At 36.7% G+C, this 7,930-nt stretch overlaps 1 long non-coding RNA gene across 1 annotated transcript; it reads right to left on the bottom strand.

Moving 5' to 3' along the window:
* Positions 1-3: 3 nt before the first annotated feature.
* On the bottom strand, positions 4-2,919 carry LOC144957393 (uncharacterized). The gene is made up of 2 exons (XR_013642147.1): positions 2,479-2,919; positions 4-130 (listed from the first exon to the last, which is right to left on the bottom strand). It is a non-coding gene; the product is annotated as an uncharacterized LOC144957393 (long non-coding RNA).
* Between the last annotated feature and the right edge of the window lie 5,011 nt (positions 2,920-7,930).

The raw sequence follows: 7,930 nt of genomic DNA on the forward strand, positions 1-7,930 counted from the left end.
CAGTCTGCTTTACATAATCAACATGACTTTGGACTATTCTTTTCGTGTCCTTGAATTATTTTTTTTAGCTCCATCACCGAACAGTTTTTGAGAATTCGGCATTGATTCTCATTCTGATCTTTTCCCAAACCTGAAAATGAAAAAGGAGAAAAAAATATGTAAATCAACGATTATGTAATGAGATTGTTGAGGACATTCATTTTGCACTGGAATCAGTTCTATTGATTGCTTTTTGTTGCCATAAAATCTTTATTTATTATTATGGTTGTAGCAAACTTTACTCGTATAATTAGTCTGTATCCTTTAAATTATTTGCATAAAAAATGTCATGCTTTTGAGTGTAGATTATTATCAGTCATACCTCTTAAATTGGCATTTTATCATTAAATATTTGTAGGGTCTGACTGGAGAGGGTGAAGATTTATTTCTTGCTTATCAAATGTACTCGGGTAGGTCGCCCTAAATCTGTATGCTTTTCTATACCTCAAATTCCAACAGCTCTAACTGCAATTATTTGACATCTTTTGTTAGTTTGATGTAAATACATATGAGGTATTATCAGTTAACCTTGCTTAAAAACCGAAAATAGATACCAAACCCCCTCACCCCAAATATGTATGCTCATGCCCCAAACCCGTAAACGGCTTGCCCTAAACCAGTACAGCATTAAATTAGTCTCCTAATTTTTCAAAATTTCATAATTTTTTTAATATGATAATGTTGTGGTAGAATTTCATTTATAATTAGTTTTTAAAAATATTTTCTAAAAGACAAAAAAAAAAAAAATTGAGCATATATAAAGAGCATTATCCTAGCATTTACGTTTGTTGTGGTTATAACTTTTGACGCATTAGCGATTTTCTGTTATTTTTTGCACTGAAAAAAAAACCAAAAAGAATAAATAAAGACACCGCTTGGGAATTTTTTTTAAAAAGAAAAAAAAACAACCTTTCACTTTTAGAAAGAAGTTTATTTTCACTTCCACTTCATTTCGAATTTTTCTGGTTGACTTGTTCTAAATATTCAAGTGAGTTGAAAGCTTAAAACTTTTGTCATTTTTTGTGGCAACTGACACAGATGCTAGATTGTATACTGCTAAACATGCTCAAAGCTCTGTAAGGGGCTCCAAGCCAATAGCAACACCGCAATATCACAACTTTTCCCCGACAGAGTCATTACTTTTAATGGCCAATTACTCAATAAGGAGCCTTTTCCAATGACTCAACTTTGAACCACTCAGGGAGGGACTTGAATCTTGGGCCTACGGGTCCAAATGCAAGTGTCATACTACAAGACAACAAAGCCCCACTTTGTAGGGGCAAAGAGGAAGGGTGAAATTTATTGCCTAACCTCCGCACTACAGTACATCTATTTATATTGTTTATTGATAAATTATGGGTGCCATGTCGGCTATTATGATGCTTTAAAATTTTCATTGAACATGCCAACCTGTTTTTTTTTGGGTTTTTTTCATTAATTTTCTTTCTTTTTTTTTTTTTTAGAAACCCGAGACCGGGTTGCCACCTTGCCTGTTCTTGCCAAGTAGTAAAAGGGTGGATCAGAGAGCAGAGCAGGGAGATAGGAAGTAGATAAACACGAGGTATACAAATACAAAGCAACCTTGTGAGTGACAGGGACCTACAGTAGGCACTTGCAAGAATTTTTCAAAATAGTGGCTATGGGTATTAATTTAGCGTAGAAAAATAAAGGGGAGTGAAACATTAACTAGAGTGAAAAAAGTATCGCTCTATCTCAACTGGTTAAAAAGTTATGACCGTTTATGTGGAGGAACATCTCTATATCTTAATAGGAAAAAAATGTGACGAAAAAACCGCATCCCAATGCATAATCAAGTATAATTCAGAAACAGCTTCAGATACAACTTTGAAATTTTTACATGTGGTAAATCATCTCTGTAATACATTGCAAACAGAAAATGAATTATTTATTGAGAAAGAAAAGTATAGTTTAGAGCTGAGACAGCTGAAATCAAGGAAAAATAGATCACGACATACAAATGAATGACCTATTGGAATTTTGGAAAAGTCAATAATAAAATATTTATTCACATGAAGATAAACCAAATACACCACTGAATCGGCGTCATTTAGTTGTTCACTTTGAACTTTTCAAAATGAAAATAGACCTCATAAAAGCAAAGATATGGACCGACAAATGTTTGAGGTGGTGTATTAGCCTACAGTCTACAGTCCTACAGATGCCCAGTGTCAGTGACCGTGCTGTAGCCTATTTTTATTTCATTTCATGATAGACCAAATACACCACTGAATCGGCGTCATTTAGTTGTTCACTTTGAACTTTTCATAATGAAAATAGACATCATAAAAGCAAAGATATGGACTGACAAATGTTTGAGGTGGACAGTCTACAACAGTCCTACAGATGCCCAATGTCAGTGACCGTGCTATAGCCTATTTTTATTTCATTTCATTAGTGACAAAGAAAAAATATATGTACTTCTCTTTTTTCCGCACTGTTACGGAGTGCTGCAATCTCGACATAATTGTATTTTCCAGGAGGGCTGCAGTTTCAGGGTTTGAAAAGTTATAGTTTTTCTCTTGTTGAGCTCCATTTTCGTCAATGAATTTCAAAAGGAAATAGAATCTAAACAAAACGAAAGCGGATGAAGCGCTGATTAAATCTTTTGCGTCAGAAGAACCCAAACAGCAGCACAAAATAACCGATAGAGTCAAGGGATAGGTCAGGACTAGGTCAGGACTAGCCACGCCCATTTCTAGGCTAAAGCCCAGCTAGTCCGAGACTAAATAATGCTCATTGAATCCGATTTTTTTTAGACACTTACTAAGCTTGGGCTAAAGACTAGCTAGTCATTTACTAGACTAGTAAATTACTAAAGTTAGTCCGCGTTCATTAGAACGGGCCCTGGTGTGACCCAATCCTTGCGTCAGTCGCACAGGATTTTTGACCTCACACGGTGAGGTATTACACATCGACCGTTACGGGTCCTCACTGTAGTAAGAGCACCATTAGAGGCTGCTGCCCTCGGATCGATGGGTCCTGGGTTCGAGTCCCGCTCTGGGTGACGCTTATTTGAGTCCTTGGTAAAGACTCTTAACTCACATTCTCTCATCGTAAGCATGTGTAAAATGAGTACCTGGTCGTTAACAGCTTTGTCTCCATGAGAATAAAAAGTGTCATTGCGTCTAAGACTCCTTCCGCACTAGGACAAAACTGTCCCGGGACAAATTTGTCCTGTCCCACTGGAGAAAACTTCTATGGCTTGTTCTTTCTTGTGCTAATATTTTGGTTCCCGTTCTTACTCATATTGTAAATGCTAGTTTGTTTATTGGTGAGGTATCTAATAATCTTAAACATGCTATTGTCACTCCCATATTAAAGAAATCTAGCCTTGACAAAGAAGACCCAAATAATTATCGACCAGTCTCGAATCTCACCCTCATGTCTAAACTAATTGAGAAAATTGTTGCTTTTAGGCTTAACACGTTTTTGAATGAACACAATTTGTTCTCTAAATTTCAGTCTGCTTATCGCCCCTTTCACAGCACTGAAACTGCTCTTATTAAAATCCATAATGATATCATAAATCATTTATGTCGGAAAAATGATGATGTTATTATCATACTACTCGACCTTAGTGCTGCTTTTGACACAATAGACCATACTCTTTTAATTGACAGACTTAAGACACTATACGGATTTGGGGGTACTGTCCTTGACTGGTTTTCTTCTTACCTCTCTGACAGAATTCAATCAGTGTCTGTAAATCGACATGACTTCTCTTCTCCTTGTCCCCTATCTTTCGGTGTACCACAGGGTTCAGTTCTGGGACCCTCTTTATTCACCCTCTATATCAGACCATTAGGTGACATCATCTCAAAATATTTTATTAAGTACCATTTTTACGCAGACGACACCCAATTACTGTTTCCCATTAATATCGACAATCATCTCAATGTTATAACGGATATAGAAAATTGTATCTCTGAGATTAGTGACTGGATGTGTTGCAACAAACTCAGGTTAAATGAAAATAAAACAGAGGTGTTGCAAATTACAAGACGGGGCCTCGTGGACCTTTCCACGCTTAACCTGAATCTTTCTGATTGTGTAATTCCCATCACTAAAGAACCTGTGAGAAACTTAGGAGTTTTATTCGATACCAAATTAAACATGTCTGCCCATGTCACTAATGTAACTAGATCCTGCAATCTTTACCTTAGATCTATTGGTGCTATTAGAAGGCTTCTTGATATTGATACTACTAAACTTCTTGTGGTCTCTTTGATTCTTACCCGCCTTGATTATTGCAATAGCTTGCTCTATGGTTGTGATAATAATGTCATTAATCGACTCCAAAAGATACAGAACAAAGCAGCTCGATTGGTAACGTTATCTAAAAAGCGAGAGCATATAACACCGATTTTGGAGGACCTACACTGGCTACCTGTAAAGTTTAGGATTGAATTTAAAATACTCACCCATGTTTTCAATTGCTTAAACAATTCCGCTCCTGTTTACCTTCAGGAACTTATCCACCTTTATGAACCCAGTCGAAATTTAAGATCTGCTAATTTAAATATCCTAAGGGAACCCCCAAAATCGTTAGTTTTTCATGAGAAATCCTTTGACCACCATGCCCCCCGACTGTGGAACTCCATCAATATTGAAACTAAAAATAGTGAAAATCCACTTATCTTTAGAAAACGGTTAAAAACTGAGCTTTTCTGTAGGGCATATAATTTGGACTCTTAGTATGTATTTTATTATAATATATTATGTTATCATCGAATTTGTGTGGTTTTAACATGCCAGTTCTATATTTGTATATCATACATGATGTGTTGATGTAAAGCGCCAGTGAGCAATTCCAAATTGGAACTAGGCGCTATATAAGTTCATTATATTATTATTATTATTATTATTATTATTCAAAAGGGGTTCCGCACTAGGACAGGATTGTCCCAGGACACACCTGCGTGAATGCATTATTTTTTATTTTTTTTACAAGATTCAAAAGTTTATTTGTAGGCAATTGCAACTCTAATAATTCACATTTTATGAATCAACATAAGATACGACATGACGATAATGATTTTTTACACTGTACAATGAGATTTGTTTACATAAGATTTATATAATCATGAAATATTCTTATAGCAAGAGTGATATTATTGCTACTACTACTACTACTACTACTACTACTACTACTACTACTACTACTACTACTACTACTACTACTACTACTACTACTACTACTACTACTACTACGACTACTACATCTACAACAACAACAACAACAACTACTACTACTACTACTACTACTACTACTACTACTACTACTACTACTACTACTACTACTAGTAGTAGTAGTAGTAGTAATGGATGCAATAGAGGTTGTATATTTCTGTGCTTTACTACGTGGAAAAAAAAAAAGACAAATTGAAAGAGAAAACAATATTGGATGCATCCTTTAATGACCCAAAGATTGATCAAGGGTCAATTCCGTAGACTCTATGGTGATCTCCGATCTTATCTTAAAATGACTTTCTTGGAATCACCTCATTTTACCCAGGTGAAAATAAGTACCAGTTCACCGATGAAAGTAATCTTTGACGGACTAGCATCATTCAAGAGGATAATAGAAAGTCAGCATGCTTCGTACCCGAAAGGCATCAGAGTTGAGTAAGGCACCTCGCCTAGCTCAATTTGCGGCGCTGCATTGCGGTTGATGCCTGGGTTATACCTCGTCCTAGCTAAATTTTCGGCGCTGCATTGCGGCTGACGCCTGGGTTATTCCAGTCTTCCCTTGGAATAGATCCTCGAGAAAAATTTCCCCTATGGGATGAAAAAGGGAATTTTTTTTTTTTTTTCAGTTTAAACTGTTATCTGTCTGCTCAACGCCACAGAAACATGGATAAGTTCCGGATTTATAAGCTTAGGAGGCAAGATGGCCCATGGTTAGCGCGGTGTACTCTGGACTGAGAGGTTCTGTGTTCGATTCCGACAGAAGCCAATTTGTACTTTCTAGAGCAAGAAAATTTACTCCAATCACTCACTCCATTCAGGTGTAAAAAGGTACCTGTCAAGCTGGGATAGTAATCTGCGATAGACTACAGACTAGCGTCCTGTTCAAAGGTTTTCAAACAACTACGTTAATTGTCCGCTTCACGCTATTGAAACCGGAAAAGCTCCTGCACCATTGGCTACAAGGCTCTAAAGGACTTAATTTGTCTTACAATGAGTCCAAGTGGCTCAGAAGGACTTACTTAAAAATATTTTCATTGAGAATTCCCGAAATAAATAACGATAAAGATAATTTATCCCACAAGTTACCGAACAGATGTGCGACCGGTTTTAGACACGTTACTGCTGTGTCACAAAGTGTGACACTTCTTAAATTATATTTATAAACTCTACGTTTTTAAATTGCCGAAAATGTTTATGTTGCTATGCCTTCTGTACGTGGTTTCATCACATAGAATTATTTTTTGAATTGTTCTTGCTTTTTTATATTCAGAATTGAAATAAATAAATAAATTATAACTGTGAAATTGAATGTAAGCTTCAGTTTAATATACGAAAACAGATAAAAATGGACGTTTCGGATTTCCCCTTCATCAACAACACATGATGAATTAAAAACTACAGACGAATGAGATTATGCGGTAGTGGCGTTGTTAAGATGCATAAACAAAAACATTGATGGGCAGGAAATTGTATGTTACTTTGTGAGGAAGCGCGAATTAAAACAGAGCAATAGAAATTTATAAAAGGTGCGTACTTAATTATGTCAAAAGAGGGGAGGCGGGAAGGAACTGTGTAATGCAGTATAGAAAGTGAACTAAAATAAAGTGTGGATTGTTGTTGGAAAATAAATACAATGGAATTGGAAATAAATACAAAATGTAAGGGATGTAGGTATTAATATATTAGTGGCATTAGCCGCAGCAGAAGCAACAGTAGAAATAGTAGTAGTAGTAGTAGTAGTAGTAGTAGTAGTAGTAGTAGTAGTAGTAGTAGTAGTAGTAGTAGTAGTAGTAGGGATGCAGAAAATAAAGACAGGCATTTCAATTTTGACACGGCGCCGCCAAGTCTGGGACTTTTTTGTCCTAGTGCGGAAGGCTGCTATATTTTTCTACTATCACAAACGATATGAACACGGGACTGGGACAGTCCTGTCCCGTTGATTTTGTAGCATTTCACAACGGCTTGGGACACAACGGGACTGTTTTGTCCCGTCCCAATAGATTACTCTAAATTCTATACGTTACAGATTTGGGACAGGACTGTCCCAGGACAGTCCTGTCCTAGTGCGGAAGAGGGTTAACAGGCGTCAACGTCTCGTATCGTCGTTGCTGTTAGTCAGGGATCCCTTGTAGAGCGCTTTGAGCACGTTTAGATGATATTGCTCTACCTAAAAGCTCAAAATATTAAAACGCATTTAAAGTTTTGTTGTCCGTGTTGCTGACTCGCTTCACTAACGAGGATCGTGGATGTAGTCCTTGGGGGAAGGGTGGGGAGGTTCTGACCCCCATGTCCTCTCAGCAACGGCTAGCTGGGTTGGTTAGATTTGGCAGAAAGTACTTTGCATTTATTTATGTTTTCATTGTTTTTTGTTGTTGTCTGAAGAGTGGTTTTGAGTCCGAAATGAACCGTGTTTTGCATTTTGTTCTTTTTTGAAGCTGTTATATTCATTTTCGTCTATTTCTTTTTTCCAATAGACTGGCATCCAACATAACCAGGGTTCTGTACTATCGATATTAATACAGCATCACCATATTCACCTTCGTTCTGAATTGAATTATGAGACATCTTTGCAAGCTTTCATTTTTTTTTAAAGTAACAAAAAAGTGACGACTAAATAACCTCGGGATAGAAAGGGTAAACTCAGTTACTCCCAGGATTTGTTTGGTGCTTTTTGTGACTA

Source organism: Berghia stephanieae, chromosome 11 (assembly GCF_034508935.2).
Source record: "Berghia stephanieae isolate SIO BIC M18660-M18661 chromosome 11, UCSD_Bste_1.3, whole genome shotgun sequence".
In the NCBI taxonomy this organism is placed as follows: domain Eukaryota; kingdom Metazoa; phylum Mollusca; class Gastropoda; order Nudibranchia; family Aeolidiidae; genus Berghia; species Berghia stephanieae.